This window comes from Phyllostomus discolor, chromosome 15 (assembly GCF_004126475.2).
Source record: "Phyllostomus discolor isolate MPI-MPIP mPhyDis1 chromosome 15, mPhyDis1.pri.v3, whole genome shotgun sequence".
Classification (NCBI taxonomy): Eukaryota; Metazoa; Chordata; class Mammalia; order Chiroptera; family Phyllostomidae; genus Phyllostomus; species Phyllostomus discolor.
In genome coordinates this window covers 9,963,441-9,990,339 of record NC_040917.2, presented here as the reverse complement: position 1 = coordinate 9,990,339, position 26,899 = coordinate 9,963,441, and the positions used below count along the sequence as shown (strand labels likewise).

The window sequence follows — 26,899 nt, the reverse complement described above, 5'->3', positions numbered from 1 at the left end:
TCAGGTACCGCCCTGGTTTCTAAGGGCACGCAGGTGGACCAAGGGGGCCAGGCTGGGCTCCTGCCCCGTCCAGTGGGGCTGACTTCTGGGCCCTCACCTCCTCCTTGGAGTCCCCTCTGCTACTTGAGCCAGGCTTCTGGTCCAGACCAGAGGCAGCCTCCTCAGGGGCCCGGGGGGCAGTGGGGGGGAGTGGCGTGGGGCACAGGCCCTGTGATGCGGACCAGCAGGACTCAGCACTCCACGCTCCCCGATGGTTCACCTTCTCACGCCTCAGCCTCTCTTCCCTGTCGATTCTGGCCTTGCATCCTCGCCACCTTCCCCATGGCCCTTCCCCGGCACCCCTACGTTATTTCTGTCCCATTCCTTCCCTGTCGCCAATGCGCCAGGCCTCCTGGTGGTCCCCAAGTCCAGGGAGCTCCCCACACCTACACACGGGAGCTCCTCTTCGCTCATCTAAACCCACAGATGAGAGAAAAGCCACGTGCCAACCAAGAACACAGTGTGGTTTACAAGCTAAGGAAAAGGGGAGAGGGGTACACTCCGATATTAAAAACTCTGAACTTTAAAAGCCACTCCAGTTTAGAAACAAAAAGCAGGACCTATTGAAAGACCCTCGCTGCTTCCTGACGCATATTGTCGTCCCCCATCGTTTCGTGGAAAGAGCCGCCACGTCTGTAAAGGGCTGTCAGGCTGGAGCCTTACCGGGCACATGGCAGGAAGCGTGGGCTCGGCCGGGGAGTGCGCTGGGCCACGGGCAGGAAGCGCGGCAGGAAAGCCAGAGAAAGGGACGGCCTGTGGCCCCAGCGAGACACTCGTCACTAGAGCAGCGCTGCCCTCTGCCTTACTCCACTCGAGCTCCTATAACAAAATACCACAAACCAGGGGGTGCTCCAACAGGCAGAATTTGTGTCTCACAGTTCCAGAGGCTGGAAGTCCAAGGTCAAGGCACCAGCTGATTCTGGTCCTGGTGACGCCTGCTTTGGGCGTACAGCCAGCCCCCTCCTCACGGTGTCCTCACGGGGCAGAGAGAGAGCTCTCGTGTCCCTTCTTTTTCTCAGGAAGACACTAGTCCCATCATGGGGGCCCCACCCTCACAACCTCATCAAAATCGAATGACCTCCCACAGGCCGCATCTCCCAACGCCTTACTACCATTGGGGGTCAGGGCTTCAGCAAACGAATTTGAAGGGGACACAGTTCGGTCCATAGCGCACTCCCCACCTGGGAGCTCCCCCGAGCAGATGGGTACCCCAGGGCAGGGGGTGTGCACTCCCGATTACATTCCCCGTGAGGCAGAGCCGAAGGTCTGGAACTCAGAATCCCGCCACTCTGCTGGTTAGAAAGGCCGGGCAGCCCCGAGGGGGTGTCCCCAGAATAAAGCTGTCCTTCCGCCCATCACCCAGGACACAGAGGGCCTGGTGCTCTGTGCAGCTGAGCGGTGACTATTCTCCAGAAAGAAATGACAGCAAAGCACGTGTTTCCACCTAACAAGAGCCTGGACACGGGGGTGGGAGGTAAGCGCTGAATGTCGAATCGCTGAATCGTCTTCGCGCGAGAGCACGGAGTCACAAAGGCCGTTCGGCCGGCTGGCTAGTGTTGAATCTCTGTGCGGTTACAGGGCTGGCTCGTTAATAACTAATTACAGCCCTCCTTGCAATGCTGTTGCCCAGGATAACATGTTTGAGGCCAGCTTTCTTTCTATTTCCATTAAGAAATTATTCAGCCCTGGCTGGCGTAGCTCAGTGGATTGAGCGCGGGCTGGTAAGCAAAGTGTCCCAGGTTCGATTCCCAGCCAGGGTACATTCCTGGGTTGCAGGCCATAACCCCCAGCAACCGCACATTGATCTCTCTCTCTCTCTCTCTCTCTCTTTCTCTTTCTCTCTCTCCCCCTCCCTCCCTCCCTTCTCTTCCTAAAAATAAAAATAAAATAAAATAAAAGAAATTATTCATCATGGTGAGTGAGTGAGAAATTATTGCTAATTCTGTCATGAAAGTGTAAAAAAGCTGACCTAAAAAAAAAACTGTCGTCTTAAGCAATAGAATTTGTGAGGGGACTGGGATTATTTCTGTAAGCAGCTACAACTCATGTTTGAATTTTTAAGTAAACCACACAGCAGTGTGGAGTACAAGTGTGAACAATATGGTTCTGAACCACACAGACGGGCTTTTTTAAATGCTTCCTTGTTGCCTTCCGTAACTCAGCCTGCAGATTCGTGCTGGGAAAAGTGACCCTTCCTGTCTTGCTCCCTTGGGCTCCTAATGCAGATGTCACCGCTTTTCTGTCTCCAGAAGGATGTGATCTGACCCTTTTCCGAAACCCTGTGTCCCTCATGGCATCTCTGTCCTGGTGACTATAATCTTTTTGGAATATAATTTATGTGCGAGCTTGTCTCGGCCGCTCCCTAAACCATTCCTCCATGGGGCCACAAGGACGAGGGCACCTGTGCATTGTGTGTCATGGTCTGCTTCATCGAATGATACACACCTTATAAATGTGTGTGAAATGACTGTCAAACCTTCAACCAAAATGTGCTAGAAAGCTGGCCCTCGCAGAAGCCATACCGAGCATCCAAGACCTGGGTAGTGCATCTCCAAACTGGACTCTTAATGTGATGCCTTGTCCCAGCCATGAAGGTAGGAAGGGGCAGCTTCTTCCCTGAAGCAGCTAAGGCTCCCCTGCCCAGCGGTCTGCCCCTCGCTGGGAGAACCCCCGTTCTTTCTCCTGCACCCAATGTCTCAGGCCAGGAGCGGTGCTCCCTGCACCCAAGACGCTGCTGGACATCGGCCAGCCCATCCTCCCTCCACGGATGAACATCTAGAAAGCCCAACTTTTCGTGTTTCGGGGGGTTGTTTTCAGGAGAAACAGAACCGGGAGGTTTGGGGCAGGGCGGAGAACAGACAGGCTAGGCGGAGGATCAGCGTGACTATAAAAAAATCCAATAAGGGAAGAACCATTTGGTGTTTCTAAAGCTGAAGCAATGCATTCCATCTGCTATCTGGTCCCATGTGTTGCAACTAGAGACAAAAGAATTCTTCAAGGAGCATGAAGTTATTTTCAATTTTTTTTTTTTTTGAGATACGTTACTTCACTAGGTCGTGCTTCTGGAGAGCATGGAAGGACTGACAAGGGCAGCTTTGTTTGTAAACCAGATGCAGGACGAGAACACCAGCAACGTGGCGGGGACACAAGGGTCCCTGGGCTAAACAATGTCCAGCAGCAAGAAGGAGTGGGGTACACCTCAGGGAAGTTAGTGGAGTAGAGGGAAATGAAAGGGGAAAAATTTAACTGAAGAACATACGTAGGAAAGGAGTTTCCAGGTAAGCTATATTTGGACTAAACAGGTAACACAGATGACAAAGACAAGTCCCTTCAAAGCCACTTCCAATAAATGTCATTCTCCGTGGCAGACACCAGAGCTGAGGAGTTTTCAGAAGCGGCGCAGGGGTTGGGCGGAACAAGCTGTGATCGGACCTTTGCACTTTTAACCTGGGGACTGACCAGCCCAGGAACAGATCTGCCAGTACTAGCCTTCTGAGGGACGGTATGGTGGGAAAGGGGTCCCCGGGGAGGACGGGTAGGGGTGGGGGGAGATAGCCCCAGGGGGCCTGGAGCCCGCTCTCAAACCCAAACCCATAGCCAGGCACCCCGTGGAAGGAGACTGTCGCTGGGGTCTTCAAAGCCACATGGGAGAGATCTGATTCTAACGCCCACGCCCATCCACAACTGTTGATCTTCTTGGTGAACCCCAAAGTTCACTCGAGATGAGTAAAAAAGCCTTCAGTTAAGCTTTTTAAAAAGACTTCTCAACCCTGGCTGGCCTAGCTCAGTGGACTGAGTGCAGGCTGCAAACCAAAGTGTCGCAGGTTCAATTCCCAGTCAGGGTACATGCTTGGGTTGCAGTCCATGACCCCCAGCAACCGCACATTGATGTTTCCCTCTCTTTCTCCGTCGCTTCCCTTTCTGAAAATAAATAAATAAAATCTAAAAAAAATAAAAAGACTTCTCGAACCTCCCCTCTGCACACTGCTCATGCTGTAAGTTGAGTTGGAGATGGTAGACACAAGGATTCGACTTACTCCGATGAATTCCGAAATATCGCATCCTCGAGGCCAAATGTGGAGGCAGCGTGGGTCTCGAAGCAGCCGGGAGATGTTTACAGAAGAGACTCAGAGGGATGAGCATGGCGTCTCCCCTTCCTTCGTACCGCACCGGGATTTCGCTCTCAGTGGCCTGGCGCACAAAAGTGAGAAGGACCCCTCCCCCACCCCTGAGTATTTAGGGAGCTGCGTAATCCTCGGGCCAAGTGGGTTTTCCTTTCTTCTGGTGGACCAGGGAGCTCAGGCCCTACGGGACAGTTTATAGCCCGAGGATGAGTCCCCATGAATGATCCTGGATGTCTTCAGCCCAGGGAGGATTTCACGTGTAAATGTTTAACGGAAGTGAGACAGAGCCCGGCTGCAGGCCTGGCTGCCGAAGCCGGTGCACAGCGCGGGAGGGAATCCAGATTCGTCCATGTGCCACCGGGGAATGCGGCCCTTGAGGGGGCAGAGGCGGGACAAAGACCCAGGTCCATGTCCCCACAGCCCTTTACGTGAACCCAGTGCCAGCCTCCCCAGGCTGCTCCCAGAATCCATCCGCACCTCCCCCTCTTACCCTCAGCAGGCTGACGAGCCTGGGGACGAGGCCTGTCTGGGTTGACCTTAAATAAAATTCTTGGTCTAGGGCCAGTTTATGTTACTTAGTTTGTGGTGTTTTACTCTTTGTCCCTTTTAACAGAGGCCAGTTGCAATAAAAACTTTTTCAATAGCTCTTCATAAGTACCACGCACTATTCAAATGTTTACATGTATTCCCTTATTCAAATACGAGAATAACCCAGTGAGCTGGGTGGGTACTGCTGGTATTACCAATCTACAGATGAGAAACTGAAGGTCAGAGAGGTTACGTCACGTCTCCACAGCCACACAGCTAGCGTGTGGCGGCATCCAGATCCAAAGCCCACCTCTCTCACCTGCCTCCCCCACTTCCTAGCCCCTCCACCTGAACCGCTGGGGGAAATTCATTACCCAAAACTACAGTCTTTTTAACTCTCTTATGGAAAACAAAACCCAGAAATTTAGAGACACAAAGGCATCAGACCCACCCTTGGATTATTCTGGAAAATCAGTGTCAGAGAAAGCGTGAAGGCTTTCACGGAACAGCATGGCTAAAGCCAGAACAGCAGGCAGAGTGCAGGTCCGCAAGCCTGGGCAGGAGAGGGGCCGGGTGGCAGCCCCCGGAGAGACCCCACCCATGTGCAGCACCCGCGGCACTCGGCACACTGGCCTTCCCACCTCGAGGGCTGACCCCTGCCTTTCTCCAGGACGCTTGTCAGTGACCAGGTTCCGGAGCGGAAGCAGGAGAAGGCCAATGGCAAAAGGCCAAGGGGACAGCCAGCCAAGTCTGTCCCCTGTGACGCCAAGACCAGGATCGTGCCACTAGGCCACCCCTGGATCTGGGCGGGGCAGGCTTCTCCTGGCCGCCCACCGCTTAGGCGTCAGGCAGGGCTGCCCTGCAGAGGGCCCAAGGAGCCTGCTCACAGCAGAAAGGCGGGCATGGGCTGCAGGGAATCCAACAACTTGCGCAGTCTTTGGGAGCGCGAATGCAGGCTGGGTTGGGCCTTGGGTCGTCTCTCAAAGCCACACCGGAGGACCAGCCGCCTGCTGACCTGCCGTCATGCCAGGATAGGGACCTCCTGGCCATCACACCAGAAAGCCAGGGCCCCAGCTGCCATGCTCTCTCTAGGCACCCCACCAGCCCTGCCCATCTCCCCACTTAACTCCATTTCAGATGAGTCTCATCTCGTGCCTCTGGCCGGCAGAGCCTGCACCACACCCAGAACCCTCGTGCAAAGGGGCCGGGAAGAGCAGGCTCATGTCCCAGCTTCTGCACGGCCCAAGACAGCAGGAAGAAGTTGGACCAGATGCTGAGTCAGCCGATTGATGGGCCACGTCGTAGAAAAGAAAACCAAGTATTTTAGCTTCTGAGCTTTGGTTGGGGGGTGGGGACAGGTCAGGACATCTTATTCCCCAATGTAGAGGGCTTAGGGTGCAGAGAGCCCATCATCCGATAAGAAGCAGGGAACAGAAAGGTGGCAAGAAGCTTCCAAAGACACATGGCCACAGCGTCTCTGTCCTGGTCTGCAGAAGGGGTCACACCAGCTCTCCTCACACTCATTATTGCTCCCCAGACCTGAGTGAGTGCCCACTGTCATTCATGAAGTCTAAAGAGAGAGACTCAGAAGGGGTGGGCAGGGCCATTTTACAGATAGGTAAGCAGAGGCCCAGAAAACAGCCAGCCCTGCCCAGCGTCCTCTGGGATAAAGCTGGGACCACCAGGCACACACTCCCAGGCAGGGTATTATTTCCTGCCAGAAGCAAGCCCCCACAGTGACCCAGGCTACCGAGGAGCTCAGATCCTGGGGAGCCCCCAAACCCCACATGCCGATTCAGAGAAAGAGCCATTTGTTTGGCAATTTTAATTAAAATCAATTCAACTGCTATTTAGATTTTCAACAGCACAGCATAAGATGGGGTTTCACACAGAGCAAAACTTGTCTTAAATCCTCTTTCTCCATGTCTTTTATACGCCCTCCAAAACTTCTAACTCTCTGTTCCCACAAAGCCTGCCTCCTCGCAGCCCCACGTGGGTACCCCTTTATTTCCGCCCACTCTGGATGCTCCCCTGTAAGTAGATCTCTCGTTCTTATACTGCGTTTTCCAACCATCTCCCCACCACCTGTCTCCTTGACTCTCCCTCTCGTCCCCCCTTGCCCTGATGCTAAATCAGCAAAGCCCAGGAGTGGAGCTGGCCGAGAGGGAACCCACCTCGGTTGGGGAAGTACAGGGAAAGACAGGGAGAGGCCTCTGTGCAAAGAGGCCTGGTCCCTGTTCGTTCCCGCAGCGGACTAAGGAAAACGGAATCTCCCATTCTCTTTAATAGGCAACTCAGCACGTATCATTCCTGCAAGGAGCCCTCTGTACACTTCCACATCCCATTAGCTGACTCCCATCCCTGTCTCTGAACAGCAGATAAATCTCTGGAACGTGTCACGACTTGCCCAGGCCAATGCAAAAGCGGAAACACATTACAAGCACCTGGCTCCCAGCCTCCCCACCTCCACCCTGGCTTCTGGGCCGTCAAACGCCTTTGAGTTGCGTGAGTACACAACGGGAAGGTTTCCAGGGCTGAGCAGGCTGGGAAGCAGCAGGTGCCCACAGCTTAGCCCGCCACTGCCCACGATGACGGCTCAAATACTCGAAGTTAATTAAATCCGTTGACCAGGGACTCCGTGCCTTCGCTCAGCAACAGTTCGTGCCCCTGACAGAGATCAAACCCAGGAAACATTTAAACATGATCTCCTGCCCAGCAAGGCACACAAATCACTTCCATCATGGAAAAAACCAGGCAGGAAAACAATAGCGCATTGATCGCAGTTACGCAACCAACAGCGCCTGCGTGGCCAGAGTCCTGGCTTCCAGTTAACACGGGGCACCCAGGTTAAGAGGGCCGCCTGCGTATTGATGGGTTGATTGTTTGTGAGATGAGGAAACCTCATCTTTTCCCCATATTCCCCCACTGGCCGGAGGCCCAGGAAGTGAGATACCTCCAGCACCATCCTGCAAAAGCAGAGAAAATTCTATTGGCTCCTCCTGACCTCCAAGGTGCCAGTGCTCCCATGTTCCCCAAGCTATGCCCCTCGGGAACCTCTGGACCCCTCTTGGCCCTCGCCACCTCACATGGCTGTGTCCCACGGCCTCCGGCACCCCTGCCCCTCTTCGCTCCTGTCCCCGACCTGGCCCTCTCTCACCTGATCAATAATAACTCATCTGTCCAAATCTCACATCGGGTCACAGACATCCCTCAACAAAAGCCCGTCTTTGGCCAATGAAATGTGATGGAAGCGATGTGTCCCTGTGAGCAGAAGCCACAAGAGCCCATGCCTGCTCGGCCACACCCCGTCACAGTGGCTGGCCATGTGTGACAAGGGTGTCCTGTGAGCCTGGGTCCTAGTGCCAAGCTCCTAAGAGGCAGAGAAGCAGCAACCTGGGCCTGAGGAGCACAGGTGAACCACCGAGCTTTGTTCCAGCAAAGCCCCTGGGTCTGGGGGTGCTCCCTCCTGTAGTACAAGGTCACCTGCCCCGGGTTGGGTGACCAGAACAGGGCAGCCACTCTGGCTGCTTCCTTTCTTACTTCCTCAAGCTCATGGCTGATGCACAAGTTAGAATCTAGAAAATAAAACAAGAACACTAAGAGCCAGTATCAGATCATAAAGAATTTGACTGGCTTTTGTCCCTGGTTCCTGGAAGGAAGACTATGCATCCTTGGTATTTTCTGAGTAATAGGGGTGTGTTTGTTTTTCACGAGTCCCTGGATCACACCTGAGGTTACGCTAGCAAGGTGATTCAGGTGGTCCCCCAGACAGACTCAGGGTGGGCTGGCTGGTTGTGCTGGACAGACCAGCAGTGTGATCGTTTAGAGGGCTGGGACTTTGAGCCACTGATATCAGCCTGACCTCCCGACCTCCAGGGAGGGGTGGAGCCTAGTTATGGAGTTCAGTCGCACGGCCAATGATTGGATCCATCACGCCTTTGTAATGAAGCCCCTAGTACACACTCTGGACACGGGAGCTTGGAGGAGCTTGCTGCTTGCTGAGCACACGGACGTGCTGGGAAGGGGAGGTGCTCTGAGCCCCTGGGAAGGGAGCACAGAAGCCCTGCATTCGGGACCCGCCAGAACTCACCCGATGCACCTCTTCACTGGGCTGTTTCTGCTCTGTATCCTTCAGAGCAGAATTGTCATCACAAGTAGAGCACGTTTGTGAGTTCTGTGAATCACTCCAGTGAATTAAACCTGGGGGGGATCCTGGGCCCCTTCTAGATTTGTAGCTAATGAGTCAGAGATTAGAGCAGGCCTGTTTGCCCTGTGCCCTTTAACATATCGCTTCTGCTATAACCCCAGCTGCCTAGTGCCAGGATTGAAATGCAGAACGCCAGTGGGTGTCAGAATCCCTAGAAAAATAGGTCACGTGGTGGACCGAGGTGGGAGATCCAGGCAGGAGCGGAGCCTTAGAATGATGAGGTGGAGATGGACAGCGATGGACGGGCAGGAGTGTTTCTCATTAGAACTCAAGCCAAGCCCTGACCACCACGGCTCAGTTGGTTGGGCATCGTCCTGCCAGGCCAAGGGTCACCGGTTCGATTCCCAATTGGGGCACATGCCTAGGCAGCAGGTTCAGTCCCTGGTTGGGGTGCGTGTGAGAGGCAAACGATGGATATTTGCCTTTCGCATCCATTTTTCTCTCTTGCTCCCCCTCCCTTCCCCTCTCTTGGGGGGGGCGGGGGGGAAGCCAAGTCAAGATTCTTAACTTAACTCTCTCACACTCCTATACCTTGCAGCCAAATAAGACCGTGGGTTGCTTAGAGACCAGTTTCGGTTTGGCATCAATTGCCCTGATAGAAAAAGCTACCAAATGTCCCACTGCTCAGAGAGTGACGTGTCCCTGCAGGGATGGTGACAATAATCCTTTCCCTACAGTCCGCTCGGTTCTACCCACGTTCTTATCCTGCGCACGCGCGCCTCGAGGGTTAGGGCACAACTCACAGTTCCAGGGATGGCAGGCCCCTCCAGGCTCCTCCTAATTTGCCTTCGAGGAAATCCTCAAAGCTCGTCTGCACACCAGGACAGGAGGGAAGGAGACACGTGCCCCTTGGGACAGGCCAGTTCGCTTACAGAAGCTTCACACACTGTCATCCTGCAAGGTGGCTCAGACCGAAAATATATCACTTCAAAAAAAAGACTTAGGTGGAAAAACAGATGACATCGCAACCCCAGCCCAGTGTGGAGGGAGCCGTTAAACCGTGAGTCTGGCAAAGTCCCAGGCAAGGGGTGGCAGCATGGGGGGGCAGAGGGGGGGATAGAAAGAAACGTGACACAACCCTTGGCCCAAAGGCCTTGACCATGCATTTAAAGGAACAACATTCACGATGGAAAAAGTACTGCAGGGCAGGTCGTGATTACATTTCCAAGCGGCTCAGACAAAGCCGGAGCTGGGCTGGGGAAGAGTTTAAAGGAGGAGCTGAGCCTTAGGGAGACATCGAGAAGGATGTGGGCCTTGAATGGGTTCTCACCAAAGAAAAAGATTTGCTTTTTAACATTAGGTATTCTCGCCATATTCTCTTAACTTGCTGAAATTGCACTGAAACCCACATCCGTCGGTTGTCACAGTGTCCAGACGCCGTGGTCAGGATGCCTGGACCACTGCGAGCACCCAGCAGACCGGCTGGGTTCTTAGGGGCAGCCTTCCCAACAGGGCAGAAAACCAGGTGCTCTGCGGGCCCCCCACCCTCCATTCCTCGCTCCCCCCAAAAATCTGTCTCTTGCCTACTTTTTCTATTTTGTATACTTTGAAGTATATACATACAAGATACCTCAAAACCAGTCCATTGGGGGTCAAGAGCCAAACAATATCAACATGATGCCAGAGCACCAAACTGAGTAAGCCAAAAAAACAGTTAACATATGTTACCAAAATCAGCACAATGCAACCATGTAGAACTCTCTGGGCGTAGTGAGCATGGGGGTCAACGTGCCATCGGCAAAAGCTCCTGCCTTCATCTATGTGAGCTCACTCAGGGGCACAGCTGGGATCTCAGGCAGGCTACCAGGAGGGGACCCCCCAAAAAAACCCCATAGAACCTCACCACCCTCTGGGTCTAGTAACTTTGCATTTGATGACTAAGTGTGGGGGAACCTTGGCACGGTGGGGCGGTGGCCACAGCTGGGGTGGGGATGCTGTGGGCTGGCTCGGCACCGGGAATCCTCAGGAAGCGTGGTCCTGAAGGGCCGCAAGGGTGCGCCCCGAGTCTGGTGGACTGTGAGCCGGAACAGAGCCCAGGCATCTGCAGCAGGACCGGGGAACAGGCTGCGTCCTCCAGGAGAGATTTCAGATCAGGGCTTCGGCCCCGGGCATGGCGTGGGAGACTTCCGCTTCATCTGTGGGAAATCTCCCCCAGACAACTCCTGCCCCCCCAGGCTGGGTTAGGCGTCCCTGCTGAAGGCCCCTGCAGCGTTCTCTTCATCCCTCGTCCTTTACTTGCCCTGCGATGGAATCCTCCCTCTCCCCTCCTGCACCCAACTGGGATGGGGGCACCTTGGTGACAGTGCCCATCTGTGACTCATCTTAGAGCCAGCAAACAACGCCTGACACTTCACGAGTGCTCACGAAATGTTTGCTGCAGTTGTTGCTTGTGGATTACACGTCCGGGAATCAAGATAGAAATCCGAAAAGGACCACATAGGCAGATCTGCATTAGGGGGCTGGTGGTCCTGAGACCATGTGTGAGGCCGAGTCTCCCTAGCGTGTGAGACCTAGGACTGCTGCAGACACATCGTACAGAGCCCATCTGAATAACAGAGGGGCTGAGCGCATGGCTGGGTGGCTACTGTGGTCCCAGGGACCTCAGACCTGTGGCTGGGTGGTCACTGTGGTCCCAGGGACATCCAAACCTGTGGCTGGGTGGTCACTGTGGTCCCAGGGATATCAGAGCCTGTGGCTGGGTGGTCACTGTGGTCCCTGAGACAGCAGAGCCTGTGGCTGGGTGGTCACTGTGGTCCCTGAGACAGCAGCCTGTGGCTCGGTGGTCACTGTGGTCCCTGAGACAGCAGAGCCTGTGGCTGGGTGGTCACTGTGGCCCCAGGGACATCTGAACCTGTGGCAGGGGGGTCACTGTGGTCACTGGGCCCCAGATACATCAGAGCCTGTGGCTGGGTGGTCACTGTGGTCCCAGGGACATCAGAGCCTGTGGTTCGGTGGTCACTGTGGTCAAGGAGAATCAGACCCTGTGGCTGGTGGTCACTGTGGCCATAAAGGACATCACAGCCTGAGGCTGGGTGGTCACTGTGGTCCATGAGACAGCAGAGCCTGTGGTTGATGGTCACTGTGGCCCCCAGAGACATCAGAGACTGTGGTTGGGTGGTCACTGTGGTCCCAGGGACATCAGAGCCTGTGGCCTGAGTGGTCACTGTGGTCCCTGAGACAGCAGAGCCTGTGGTTGGTGGTCACTGTGGCCCTAGAGACATCACAGCCTGAGGCTGGGTGGTCACTGTGGTCACTGTGGCCCCAGAGACATCAGGGACTGTGGTTGGGTGGTCACTGTGGTCTCTGGGACATCAGAGCCTGTGATTGGTGGTCACTGTGGTCCCAGGGACATCAGAGCCTGTGGTAGGGTGATCACTATGGTCACTGTGGTCCCTGAGACATCAGAACCTGTGGCTGGGTGGTCACTGTGGTCCCAGGACATCACAGCATGAGGCTGGGTGGTCACTGTGGTCCAGAGACATCAGATCCCGTTGCTGGGTGTGGCTGGAAAATGTTGCAAGCTGAGAATTCATGAGAATCCTCATTGAGTTTTTTCTCTCTGTTGAGCACGAAGACCTGCTCTGAGTAATGAGCTTTACAATAGCCTTTCCCGACCGCAGGCAGTGGAAGGGCGAGCTATGCTCAAAGGGCAGCCCCAGCTCTCTGTCTTTTCACTCAGGATGTGTTTATTGCACACACTCCTTTTAGCCTCCACCTGTTGTCGCAGCTCCGCTCCCGTGCCGCATGACGAATGGCCGGGGCACTCACAGAAACAGCGACGATGACGTGTTTACTGTGTAAGGAGATGTGGAGGGAGGAAACACATTCCTGCCTAAAATCACTGCAGCTCGCCGGAAGCCAGATGAAACTAAAATTAGACAGGAAACCAGATGAGAAGGGCACCTGCCCTCAAGCAGGGCCAGAGAAATAGTGGGCCGTGGGGGTGGGGGTGCGGGTGGAAGCAGCGTCTCCGTGGCTCAGACCAGGCCTTCCCGGTCATTCCGGCTGGCAACGAGCACTGCCTGGACTGCACAGCCCAGGTCAGTGGGGGCCGCTGGGGGCCCTTCCTGGCAGCACTGGGCCAGGGGAGCCCAGGGGCAGAAGCTTGGGACAGGATGTAGTCACAGGACAGCCACCCTCCCCTCCCATCTCCCCTCGCACGTGCTCGGTCATTCATTGCTCCCTGTGTTGTAAACTGTGGGTGGCAGGTGTGCCCTCCTCATTTCAGCACTGGGGAGAGTAACAAGTCACCTCTTACTTAGTAGCAGTTCCCATCTTCCAGGTGACTTAGTGAGTGCACAGAACGACCCCGAGACGTGGGCTATTGTCCCCATTTCCCAGGTAACTGAAGGAACCATGTCTACTGGGAACCCCCTTCCCCGAGGTGAGGGGCTCAGGAGCAGGCAGGGTCTCAGATAAAGGCTCTGGGCACCCTGCTCACCTCACCTTCCCTGCCTCAGCGGCAGGCTGGTGGAGGGCACCGCCAGGCACTCGGCACCCCGGCAATCTCCCAAGGGATCCACAAACAGCTAGGAGCCCAACCGCTAGGGATGGTCGGGGTCCCTTCCTTCTCTAGCGAGGAAAGCCCGCTACTCTGTGGACTGGCTGTGTTTGCACGTCCTCTCTGCTCAGTTAAACCTGCTTTTCCACTTGAACCTCTTCTCTGGCTCCCTCCTTGAATTCTTTCCGGCCTGGAGCCAAGAACCCTCTCAGCATGAGGCTTTCCCCTCAAGCATCTCCGAGTCCCAAAGGGGCTAATGTAAAGAACTCAGCCCCGTAGCAGTGCTTCCTAGTCCCCTACAACCTCCTTGCTTCCAGCGGTGACTTCCAGGACTGCAGATGCCTGCTCACCACGTTGGTGATTCATACCCACAAATTTGTTAACCTGGGATTGTAACTTCCCGGGGGCAGAGCTCCGGTCTCTTTCAAGGTCATTGTATTCCCTTGAGGACAGGCCCACAGGCAGAAAGGCCCGACTCCTGGTGGCGGGCGTGCAGCCCTAGGTCTCTGCACTTCTGAACCCTTGTCACCAGGCATTATCTCAGCGGCCACAGACCCATCAGGGAAGTGCTCCCTTCACCCCCGTGCCAGGCCGTCCTGCCTCAGACTTTCAAATCAGGCTATTACTGGCCTAGAGGCTCCATTGTTATTCACTGGGCTTCAGCTTCTTAGCTCTTATCTAATCAACACACAAACCCAGTTATTCAGCCGGTATTTACATAACCCCTTCCCTCCTCCTCGGCCCTCCATCCCCCCCAGCTGCTCCCCTGGGCACAAAGCTCTGGTTTCACTTAATCAAGCGTCCCAGGTAACAATCCGTCTACGCATTTGTGTTGGCAGGATTTGAAGGTGAGGGACAGATAACCCGGAGCCCTCCCTGCTGGTGCTCAGGCCGGGGGAACAGGCTGTCCTGGACCTGTTTGGGCGACGTCACTCCCTTTGTGCCCAGGACGCACGTGATTAGATGTCTTGCAGCAGTTCATTCTCCAAGGAGGACAGAACGCCCAGCCATGAGATCCACCACCCAGGCTCCCCTTGGGCGGAAGGCAGATAACAGCCAGGGCTGGCGTTAACTCGGGACAAACGCCACGCTTTCACCTTGACCTCGGCCCTGAAGTGTGTTGTTATTCCCACTTTACAGATGGGGAAACTGAGGCTGGGGAACTGGTCCTAGGACAGACTGCTGGTAACTGGCCAATCCGCTCTGAGAACAAAACCGTGCTGGATGGCTCAGCTGGACCGGGGCCGCTCAGCCCAGCTCCGCACAGCCAGCCTCCGCCCCAGGGACGCTGCTTCCGCGGATCTGGGTGGGTCTCAGAAATCTGCCGTCCAAAGCTCTGGCTCTGAGAGATGTTAACAAGAAAGGAGGAGGTGGAAGCCACCCACCCTTCCCCTTCTTCTCCCCGTGAATGTCCCTGTGCACTGTCCTGTGCTCCACAGTGGGACCCCCTTCAAGTCAGGGCGCCTGGTTCACAGGAGGACAAGAGCACCCCTGGGTGAGAAAGCTCCAGACCTCTGGTGCCCGGCTTCGCCCTGACGGCCTGAGGTGTGGAGACCTCGGCTGTGGACCCCAAGAGACTGAGGGCTGAGGGGGGAGGGTTGGGTGCTGGAAGAACGGGAGTCGGAGTCAAGTCTCTGGAGCCCTGTCCCGGCTCATCTTACGACACCAGTGATATCCTCTTGGCCTGGACGCAGGGAGGGGCACTCCTGCTCAGGGTGGACAAGCCACCGGTCCTCACTCCAGCCAGCTGGGTTCATCTCTGACCCACGTCTAATGCGAGGCCCCAAGGTAATGATAGGAGCTTTGGGAGGTGCCCTTCAATGGAAGGTCCTGCCCAGCAGCACATCCTCACAGCAGGGTCTTCAGCACCTACCCTGTCCGGGAGGGCATGTGCAAGATCCAGAGGTGACACGTCCCTGCAGGCAGGCCCTGGGGCCTTGGCATTTGGAGAAGCTGTGACAGGAGCTGGTAGGACCTTGGAGCTCTCCACCCCACAGCCCCCTGTGGGCACAAGTAGGTGCAGGCACCCAACGGGCGGTAGCCCTGACCCGGGCCCATCTGCTGGGCCCAGGTGCTCCAGACAACTTCACTGGCTGAAGATGGGAACCCTCAGGAGTCCACTGGGCAGGCACTTCCCAGCCATAGCAGCACTTTGAAGAGGAACTCCTGGCGCTCCAGGTGGAGGACTGCCCTCAGGGAGGAAGAGCACTGCGGTGGGGAGCGTGGCTTCGAACCTGGGCCCTGCTGCACAGGGCACTGTGAGTAGCTGGAGTGTTGGCACTCCTAAGACGGTGGCCTTGGTGGACATCCTTCTCTCCACAAGGCATGGGCCGTAAGGGTGCTGAGATAGCACAGTGGTCTCACACTTGCTCACGGTCCCACAGGTGTGCACACACATCTGCACACACATACACACACAGACACACTACACACATCCCTCTCACACTCACTCACTTATTCTCCCATCCTCATGTGCTCACTCACTCCCACTTGCCCTTCCTCCCGTCTCTTCTCTGTTAACCAGGGAATCCCACCCAACCTGGCCTGTGCCCTCGGCCCTCTGCAGAAAGTCCAGCAGAAATATGAAAGTGACATGAGAAACGGAGGCTGGTTAGCCGGCCAGAGTCCACGGAGTGGTGGACTGCGCTCCTGCCCCAGCGATGCTGCAACATCCCGGAGAATGGTGCAGGGGCTGGAGCCAGAGCCTTGACTGTGACGGAGTGCTCTTTTGCCTGGAACTGTCCCCTGGGCTCCCCTCCCACAGGAAGGTCACGGAGTGGAGGCTGAAGATATGAATCGGGTTCCCGTGCTTCTGGCCTCGGCGGCTCTAATTTCTCAACACACATGGAGAAGCGCCTTTGAACTCATGACTTTGCAAAGCAACAACTAAAGAAGCTGAACAGAACGGAAGTCACACTACGGAACAAGTATCAGCGGGTTGTTAAACACATAGAGAGACGCAGGTGTGCGTCAGCGTCGAACCCTGCACACACGTCACTGCACTGTGAGCTCATTGCTAGCCTGCATGCCCCTGCTGCTCAGTCAGGGGCCCGGCCCCGGTTTGTCCAGGTGTTCCACTTTTGTCACCTGGCTCTGTCCTCCACCTTGTGTTCCCAGCTAGTCCACACGTGTCTCCTTCCTGGGTCGGGGGAACTGGCCGATGCCCGCCACTCAGCTCTCCATGGCCCTGGCTCCAAGGTCAGTCACACGAGCACAGAACCTTCCTGCATCGGCACACCGCCAGCCTGCTGTCTGGCCACGGGGGCCCTGCGTGCCCTGGGAGGACAAAAGTCCTAGAAGTTTTCTGCCCTCCCCTCGTGTGCATGTCCCATGAACGCCTTGACAGGTCCTGCTGGAGAAAGGCCAGTGACTAGCATAGGGTGGGGTGGAGAGATCCACACACCTTGTGGGTGCAGCGAGGGGGAAGGCGCCTCTTCCGCCAGGAGCCCCGGAGGACCCGTGTGTCTATCGGAATCCTTCCTCTTTGTGACCATTTCCTGTCTCTCCCTCAATATCAACCCCCCCACCACCTCTGGTATAAAAAAACAGCTAAAAACCAACCACTCATCAAGTGGTGGGTTATCATTTCATGCTGAGTGTCAAGTGGCTGAGACACAAGAAAGGATGCGGCTGGTAGTACGACTGTGGGAGGAAGAGTCCTGGAAAACCGTAAGCATAAAGCCCTGGATTGTATACATGACTTTACCCTCTTTATCAGCCACCTCAGGTTGATGGGCGCCCCCTAGCACACACCCCCGGGATTTCAGCGACTCACTCGTGTCAGAGCCAGAAGGGGTCGGCTCAGCCTCAACCTGTTCCGTGCTGTGCTGTCGGGGCTCCGGGGTCGAAGGGGAAGGAGCAGCTCTCCGGGGACACTCTGGTCTCACGGCAGAGGGCAAAAAGAGGGGGGGCGGCCATGCTCTGACTCCTCAGTCTCCTGCAAAGAAGTGCTGCCGTACTGACCCTCCACTCCTGACTCACTCCATGATGTGGTGGCTCACAGCAAAGGATGGAGTGGGGGTCAGTGGATGAGGACAGTTGCCTGGCCCTGATGACTCAGGTAGTGCAGGTAAGTCATCTGTCCCAAGTCGCCTCATTCAACCGTGTCCCTGAGGCCTGACTGGCTTCTGGGAAGCCAATCTGAGAGCAAACCAGTCCCGACAGCCCTTCGTGTTACCAAGAAGACACGTGCCTTTCTCGTAATAACTGAAACCCTTTGGCCCCAGGCCAGTGGCGGACGCCTTCTCCTTTCCAGGCTGCATTCTAGCCGCAGGGCAGGCTGGGATGTGTTCTGCTGTCTCCAGTCCCGCTCCCACTGGCGTTTACGGGAAGCCCCTTCCACGAAGGGGAGAGGGACAGTGGGCTCCAGTGACCTAGGCAGACTCCCTTCGAAGCACTTGATTGGAGCTTGCTTGTCTCCACGCCTCCGTCTTGTCTCCCTTCACTCAGGAAAAACATACGAAGCCGTGCCATGAGTCAATTCAGGGGAAAATGACCACACAGCATTCTAGAGAAACGTATCAGCAGATTTGCTGGAAGAGGTGGGAGGGCAGCCCTAATCGACTTGGGAAGACAGGTCTTTGACGAGACTCTGAAACTCCCTGATAAACACTTTGTTGAAGAGTTCAGTCTTTTTTACGCTCCCTGCCAAAATTAGAAACCACCTTTGTTTTCCCTGCGTCTTAACAACGCCGGTGCTTAATCAGCGATCGTGCAGGAAAAAGAGCCGTGTGCTGAAGTCGGGTTGTCTGTAACACGGAGGACAGCCTCCAGTTTCCAGAACCGCCCTGTCTAGGAACTATTTTCCTTTCACCTCTGACCAGATACCCAAGTGTAACATCTGCTGGCCAGCGCAGGAAGGAAATGACACAGGGAAAAAGCCTCCACAAATAAGTCAGGTTTTCCCAAGCGGTCACTTTAAGTGAGGTGCATGGAAGAGTCAAGCACTTGGCAGAGGGAGGGGAGGAGGAGGGGCCATGAACCCTGCCTGGCTCAGTTTCTCAGAGATGCTCCCAGGCCCTGTGGAGCCTGGGCTCACCCCCCACCTCCGCACACCCTCCGTGATGGCCGCATGCGCTGTCTCGGGGTTTCTTTCCCCCATTCTAGCCCTGGGCAACTGGAGATGCTGCACAGAGCGTGGGCCTGCCCCTGTTCACCATGCAAGGCAATGCATGGACCGGTGACTGCACACCGTTCTCTAGGAAAGAGCAGCAGGCGAGTGACTGAGCCCACCATATCGCAGGGGAATGCAGGGCAGCTGGTGTAGGAAAGGGGTGTTTGGGAGGTGCATGGAGTCATCCTTGCAATGTGAAGCGGGAAGAACACCATCTCGTGGACGATGGCACTGCCCGGGAAGCTTTGTCACTAGGAAGGCTGCACTTGTAACCTGAGAATCAATGCAGACAGAGGCAGGCCTGTGACAGAAGCAATGTTCCAACACAGAAGGCTGCAAACACCCAATCTAATTTGATACAAAAACTCAAGCTATTTTGGACTCTCTTTCCCACCTTAGATTGGTCTATTCTGGGACAGGCCAGGAAGGAGAACAACTCTCCCCAGAAAGCACACACGAAGCAATTGTGTTTATGAGTACAGCCTTCTGTACAGAGGGAGAACTGGTTTTTTTCTGTTGCTAATGACTCCAAATGCTGTTTTAAAAGCTCATCCTGGCCCTGGCTGGCGTAGCTCAGTGAATTGAGTGTGGGCTGTGAACCAAAGCGTCGCCAGTTCAATTCCCAGTCAGGGCAACATGCCTGGGCTGCAGACCAGGTCCCCAGTGGGGGCCACGTGAGAGGCAGCCACACATTGATGTTTCTCTCCCTCTCTTTCTCCCTCCCTTCCCCTCTCTAAAAATAAATAAATGAACTCTTTTTTTAAAGCTCATTCGATGCAGCCCTCATCAAAGCCAGGAGAGAGAGATGGGCTTTGGTGTGGAGGAGAAACAATGGATCCAGGTGGGGAGCGGGAGAAGGTGAGAAAGGTATGGAGACACAGAGAGAAGCTCTGAATCCAGGACCCAGTGACCTGGGGGCCGAGGTGTCCCACATGTGGTGCTAAGTCAGCTTGCTGCAGTGAGGGGATGTCCCCCTGGATGGGTGCAGTTTATGTACGTATTTTTCCTTTTAATTTTTTATTGATTTATTTAGAGAAAAAAAGGAGAGGAAAGAGAAATATTGATCTGTTGTTCCACTTATTTATGATCCCATTGGTTGATTTTGTGTGTGCCCTGACCAGGGATCGAACCTGCAACCTTGGTGTATCAGGACAAACCCTCTAACCAACTGAGCTACCCGGCCAGAGCTGGAGAGGTGCAGTTTAAATGCCCAGGAGCTTCTCAACTCAGCCCCCCTGCCCGAGGAGCTCCCGTCCTCCCCCTGGCCAGCACTGGGCACCCTGTCCATCCTTGTATCTGCCCGGGTTCCACACACCCAGCACACGGAGCACACACATACCCCACAATGCCAAGGGGTGCCCTGGCACCGTGCAGGGGTGGGCAAGCAGCGTCCTCTGTGCTAGGTAATGCAGGTTGAATTGAACAGCCTGAGCTAGAACAGTGGGTGCGAATGCACCCCAGGAATAAGCATTCCTTTCAAACCAAAGGGGTTGGGGATCCCCTGTGCTAAAGCAAGTTTGGGGAACACTGACTAACATGGCGTCTACCTAAGACCGTGTAACATCATGGGAGCCAACCTCCAGGTGGCCCCAAAGACCTTGGTGCCTGGCCTTTGTGTCACCAAAATCAAAACCCCGAGCCCCATTGCTCCTGGCTGTGGAGCGCCCCAGGACGCTGCATCCAGAGAACCCCATCTCCTCTCTTGAAGGGTAAGGGGGTTCGACCCTCAGAGTGGCTCCAAAGACAAGAAGTCAGGGTGGCCTGGACACCCAGCACCTGAGTCGCCTTCCCAGACTGGTCCTGGTGTCAACCCGAGCCTGCTGTCCCACCTCTGACACGAACTGAACCTCGTTCCAGCCTCACTTCCTCATCTGCTAAATGAGGGTGATAGCAACGCCTCACAGATCTCAGCAGATTAAGTGAGAGCAGGAAATGCCAGGTCCTGGCTCATGCCTGTCCCCCGTGCTCCCCCCTCCACCCTCCCCCCACCGGCTCTGCCAGGCCACCGCCCTCCGGTCACCCTGTCACAGTGCACTAATGCTAGAACTTGCATGATGTTCACACAGCAAGAATAACCGTTTCTTAGAGGGATCGACTGGGGGAATCTTCCTTCACTGAAATAGGATTTTGTGCTTCACGAAAGGATTCACTTAAATAGCTTTATTGCTTTCCACAGAAAGCCCCCTCCTTCCCACAGTCACAGACAATTAACTACTCAGGAAACTAAAGAGGAAGCATCTGAGGGTGTCTGATGATCAGTTCGAAATGAAACGTCAGCCAGAGGTAAAATATTTATAAAAAGCAATTGACAACGCAATTTCCCAGGAATATTCTTAATTCAAAACAAGCAGGCGTTCCAACACGGATCCCGCCCCCGTGTTTCCAGCGTGAAAAACGGCCTCGGTCCCTGAGAGACTAACCGAAATAGGGCCACTGCCTTGCTAACGGCCGTCATTTCATGGTGAAAAATGCCCCGTAATTACATTGTCAGGAAGCCAGCTCACATCCTCTCCCCAGTTTGTGTTTCCAATTCCCCTCACTAAACAGAACTCACACCTGTTTTCATGTAAAAAATCCCTCGTCCCATTCCAACGTGCTGCTGTGAAGACCCCGCAGGGTGTGCAAAGCGGGGGAATGGCTGGCCACCGGGGACCATGACTGTGGAGCCCCCTCTGTCACCCAGCAAGCTGACTGGGTGTGAGCCACCCACAGGGACTCAGCTGGGCACCCGGGCTGCGGTCCACCCCTCCACGGGCCACGAGCCTGCCCTGTGCAACCCAGCTCCGATGCCGGTCCAGGTCCCCAGCCCTAGATCATATGGGGCTGCAGGAACCACAGGAGCCTGGCTTCAGAGGACCTGACGTATACTGTGGATGGAGCCACCACCTCCCACACATGTTCCCCTCCACACCCTCAAGGGCGCTAGACGACGAGCAGGCAAAGGAGCCTCATGAGACGGCAGGTCCGGGATGAATCTTAAAGAATGGATGATAAACTAGTCGGGACCATGCCTGAGCCCCTCCCACTTTCCCGGTCCTGTGCAGAGTGCTTTTCATAGGACTCTCTGCCACGTTCACTCTTCTGTCAACACTTGGAAATTGCTATGGCTATTTTTCATTGGGCATGAGGTCACTCTGACTCCTGGGGTTAAATAAGGTCACACACCGCCAGCCAAGTGGTAATTACATAATTTGAAACACATGTCTCTTGACCGCAAAGCCCATGTTGTGTGCTAGAACCTACCCATTAAGATGAGTAGGAGGCAGGAAGGAGCTGTGGTTTTCAGGGAAACGAGAGGAGAGGTAGGTGTTTGAATGGACTCAGGACTGGGAGAGAAGGTGGACTGGGTCTTCCGCCTGCACTTTTCCCTGGGTCTTACAAATATTAGGGGAGAGAGGGCAGCATTAGATGCATTTGTACCTCTTGACAACCCACGAGGTTAGTACCATGATCTCATTCGGCAGATCAGCTGATGGAGAAGTCAAGGTCATGAGAGAGAACACAGCATTGGCCAGAGCAGGGGCTTTTCAAGAACAGGTGAATCTCTCTCTTGGATTTTGTGTCTAAATAACAGGGCAAAGTTCCCATGCCTGCAGGGACATCACAGCCACACCTGGCAGAAAGTCCCATGCACAGCCCATAAGGACACGGGAGCCTTGGGTCCTCCAGTCCTCCTCCGCCGTCTGTTCCGATACGCCCTGCTTCTTCCTTGAGACAGAATAGAATGACAAGGAGCCCCATCACAGGAATGTTCTGTGACAAGTGTCTCTCTGTATCAGATACAGCACAGCATCTGCGCCAGCAAGTTCAAGCGCGGCCATGTCTCATGAGACAGTAAATGGTTTACAGCTGCAGGGACAAATACTAGGCTGGCTCTCCGAGAATGACAAGGAGCCGTCCCTTGCCAGAGTCCCTGAGCCCTTATCACACAGAGAAGCCACTGCGATAGTCCCCAGCTCTGGAGCCACAGGGCTCGGCCTGAGCCACATATGCAAACGGGCCCAAACGCCACCTCCCTCCCCTCTTGACTCAGCTCGAATGCAGCAGTCCCTGCTCAGTCATCCAGTCCCATGGTTCTACATGATCTCCGGAAACTTCCTGCGAAGGAGTCTGGGAGATGTTTGGTCTTCATTCACGAAAACCCATCAGAACGGCTGCAGAGTGAGCTTCCTCTCCGTGTGCACCCCGCCCCCACCCCCACCAGCAGCTTTTCTCCACATTCCTCCTCACAGCATGGGGGCATCAGGTGGTCCGCCACAAGAAGGACAGGGGCCCTCAGCAAGGGCATCAAATGGCAGAAACTTCCAGCCCCTCACTTGGACACCAGGAGGCATCCACCAGGCCGGTGACCACAGGCTGCCTGCCACCTGTGGTTGCTGGCCGATGGTGCCGAGAGAGAGAATGGAAGGAGGCTGGTGGCAGGTGCCGGAGCCTTGAAGTCCTGTCCTCAAGGTCCCCTTTGCTTTGGAGGTGTTGGGAGGAGCAGAGTTCCAACAGAGTGAGTGAGACGGAGCCTGAGGGACACAGGGTCTAGTCCATCCTTGGGCCCATGTGGCCTGAGACCACCCTGTGGACCACCACCCTCTCTGAGGTCTTGGGGAGAGACGTTTTAGTCCGTTTGCTTCAGGGACTGAAATCTTGAGGCAACCACAGACGTGGACCTGGCCCCAGGCACCTCAGCAGAGCGGGGCTCCTCAACCGCAGCCACCCAAGGGCAGTTCTCCCTGCATCCTCTCAGGCCACCTCAGGGACAAAGCCACAATTAGTCAGCCCTTCCAGACAGAGTCCCACTGCTTGTATCCAACCAGTCTCGGATGCCAGCACAACCTAAGAGGATACATACAGGTCATGAGGTACAAAGAGGAATTCAAAACCTGAATCAAAATTCCAGGGACGACCAAGAAAGCATCCTTTCTCTAGAGGATCCGACATTCGGGAAATGCCGGGACTCCGATCGGACGTATGGTTCAGCATCTCAAAGGGCCCATTTCTCTGCACTGCACATGTGCTCGTGCTCAGAGACCACACCCACCCGCACTGTCACCTGGAGAGGCCCGTGCTCCAGAGCCCACAGCTCGGAGCTCAGGTGGAACCTCTGCAGGGCCCTGCCCCTGCTCACCCCACCCTCACGGGACCTCGAGAAGGTGCTATCGGGACATCAGCCCTCAGTGCTGACTCGGAAAAGTACATTCAGGAGACGGTCAGGGGAGTCCCGACAGATCTTTTACCGCCATGCAATTCATTAGATTTTCTGATGGCAAAGTTTTGGGTGGGAGAGGGAAGGGCCAGAGTCTTACAGAACACATTGCTCATGGTAGGCCATTGAAACATGGTCTGGGACAAAGTGATGTTTCAGTAATCTGTTTCACCTGGAATAAACAGGAACAGATGCAGATCAAGGCTGAGTTTTTTTGTCTTTCAGACATGGAGAAGAATATAGAGGTTCAGAAGGGTAAACATTATCCTAGGTCATACCAGGACAGGTGAGCGTCAGGTGGGCCCCCAAGCTCTGTGGTTTCAATCTACCCCCTGCAGGTGGGGACAGGTGTGCTGCATTGTTCCCTTGGTGACGAGAGCAGCAAACCCAGGCACTGATGTCAGGCTATCATGCATGGGCATGTGCCTGGCTTCTCAAGTCATTCTGTGGTTGGGTCTTTTTTTTTTCAGTTTAAAAGGGGTTTTTTTATTATTGATTTTAGAGAGTAAGGTGGGGAAAGAGAGAAATAGATTGTCTTGTCCCACTTATTTATGCAGTTTATTTGTTGATTATTTATTTTTTATTTATTTATTTTTAGAGCGAGGGGAAGGGAGGGAGAGAGGGAGAGATACATCAGGTGTGTGTTGCCTGTCATGCGCCCTCCTACTGAGGACCTGGCCTGCAACCCAGGCATGTGCCCTGACTAGGAATTGAACCGGCGACTTTTTAGTTTGCAGGCCAGAGCTCAATCCACTGAGCCACACCAGCCAGGGCTATTTCTTGATTCTTGCATGTGCCCTGTCCAGGAATCGAATCTGCAACCTTGGTCCATCTGGACAATGCTCCCACCAACTGAGCTACCCTGCCAGGGCCACTTGGTTGGGTCTTGACAGTTCAAAACCTGGGTCCCGGTCTCTACTCAGAAATCTAATTATTACTCACAAAGCAGAAACCGTGTTTCTCAAGGTTGATGGGAAGACGGTTGAGGAGTGAGAGGACCCCTTGTGAAGAGCAGAGCAGGGAGGGATGAAAGGACTTGTGGGGAGAGAACAGACCAGACCAGAGGGGAAAAAGGGCAGAAACCCACACCCCCAACCCACACATAAGGGCAGATCCATCAGACACAAATTATCAGAGAAAGTAGGTCACTTCAGAACACCAAGAACAGACTCTTTCTTCAAAGATGCCTTTAAGAATGAGCAAAGATTTGTCTGTGAGGAGACCACAGGGCCAACTTGAACTCTGCTGCACCTTAGGTTTGCACATGGCGGACAGAAGTTACTTAGATCATCCTGTCCAAGAGCTTCCCTTCCTAGGGGTGTATCAGCCGTGCAGGGGAAAGCACGTGTGTTCAGCAGGCTTGTGTGTTGGGAACAGGGTTGTACAACAACTTCTAACAATGTTCAATGACAGAGGAGATAATAGAGTCCTTAGGCTCTCAGATGACAAAATACTAGAAGGGAAGTGAAGGGTTAGGTTAAAACATCTTTAATACAATGGCAAGACAGAAACCATTTAAAAGGAATTTGGTAGAGATGATGGCAGAGCATTATGCTCAGAGAGAGAGAACAAACACAGTCAGAAAGAAGGGGATCTCAGCCATCACCCAGGCCCTGCAGGGCGCCCCTGCAGGTGCATCACAGAACACGCCTCTTGTCCACGTGGGGCAGTGGGAAAACCAGCATCTTTAGGGCAGTTTACAAGGCGTGTTTCCCACATCTGACTTCAGGCCCCATGCAGAGGATAAGTGGCCAGTTTGGACCACATGGCTGCCAGGACTCAAACCCAGGGCCTCGGGCAGGGTCCTCCCTCATAGAACTGCGAGGGGTGACAACATGGTAAGGTGTTTACCCTGTCCAGTCAGCTGACATCTGCAGAAGAGCACACCCAGAGCTCAAATGCAAAGAAGTTCTTAGTGACCTTGAAGGTAACTCTATCCTAAACTCAAAACAATATGACCTCCAAGCATTGCCAGCAGAAGCGGGGCTCTTTCACATGATCAAGAGAAACGCATTTCGCTGACCCACACACTAGAGATTGTGGTGTAGCAAGATTTAGTCGGGTGGAAATAGAAGGATGCGTCTGTGTCCCACTTCCCTCCCTCCTGACGTGGAAAAAGTCCAACTACGTCTTCAGCAAGGCCAAAACGAAGGTCAGTGTCCAGAGTTCCTGTGCCACATTAAAGCTCCATCCAGTCCAGCCTTTCTCACCATCTGGATAGCTTAGTTGGTGTTTCTGACTACAACCCATTGTTGTACCATGGTATCCAGGCTCCTGTCCTGAGCCTACATTTGGAGTGCATGTGGCCGGCCACGCAACTGCTAGGGCCATGTGGTTACAGGGAGAGAACACATGAGTGCACCCGGTGCAAGTGTGGGTCACCAGGAGAGCTCTTCTTTGTTCCTTGGGACTGTTATCTCGAGCTGGGGAAGGACCAGGAGCTTTTTCAAAATAAGCAAACAAATTCCCAAGCTTTTGCAGCTTCTTATGGATCCACCTCCTAGCCAATTGATTCCTTTCCCAGATTAGACTGACAGGCCTCTATGGTCAAGCACCTCCCCCTGCGCCATTCTGACTTCTATTGCATGAGTGCTTCTGTCCTCCTGCTCCCCCAACATTTGGTACCAGGGAGCAGACCGTGCTGCCGTGGAGACTTCCTGTCCACTCTGAGGATTAAGTCCCCTGAAGTGTGTGAGTAAGTCTGTAAATGCCAAAACGTCCTGGTAAAGCAAATAGCTTCATGCTCCCCAGTTGATTATGCTTCACAATGTCCAATTCCCCTTGCCTGCTTCCTTCCTTATTAATAATTAGCTAACTACCTACGCTAACAAAAATATATGAAGCAACAACTCCTCCTGTGAAAAGAAATCAGTGAGTCAACAGTGGTGGGTGGCGATTTAGCACGATTTTCTCAAATAGTCACAGCTCAGGCAGACCAGAGGCATGAGCAAAGCGATAGAGTACGTGGAACTACCAGCTACAGATAGAATTCAACTCTTACTAAGAGGAAAGACACGCTCTTTCCAAGCACGTGTGGCATGTGTATAAACACTGACCATGTGTACCTCACTGGGTTCTAAGGAATTAATATATACACACACATATTACTGTATCTTATATATGTATACATATTTATCTTACACATGTATTTATATCTTACACACACATATATATACTCTGACCAGGTAAA

At 54.3% G+C, this 26,899-nt stretch overlaps 1 long non-coding RNA gene across 1 annotated transcript; it reads left to right on the top strand.

Annotated features, from left to right (window-relative positions):
- The first annotated feature begins 1,767 nt into the window (after window positions 1–1,767).
- Window positions 1,768–26,657, top strand: LOC118498277. Its single transcript, XR_004900801.1, has 3 exons — window positions 1,768–1,778; window positions 9,264–9,270; window positions 26,388–26,657. It is a non-coding gene; the product is annotated as an uncharacterized LOC118498277 (long non-coding RNA).
- Window positions 26,658–26,899: the final 242 nt, after the last annotated feature.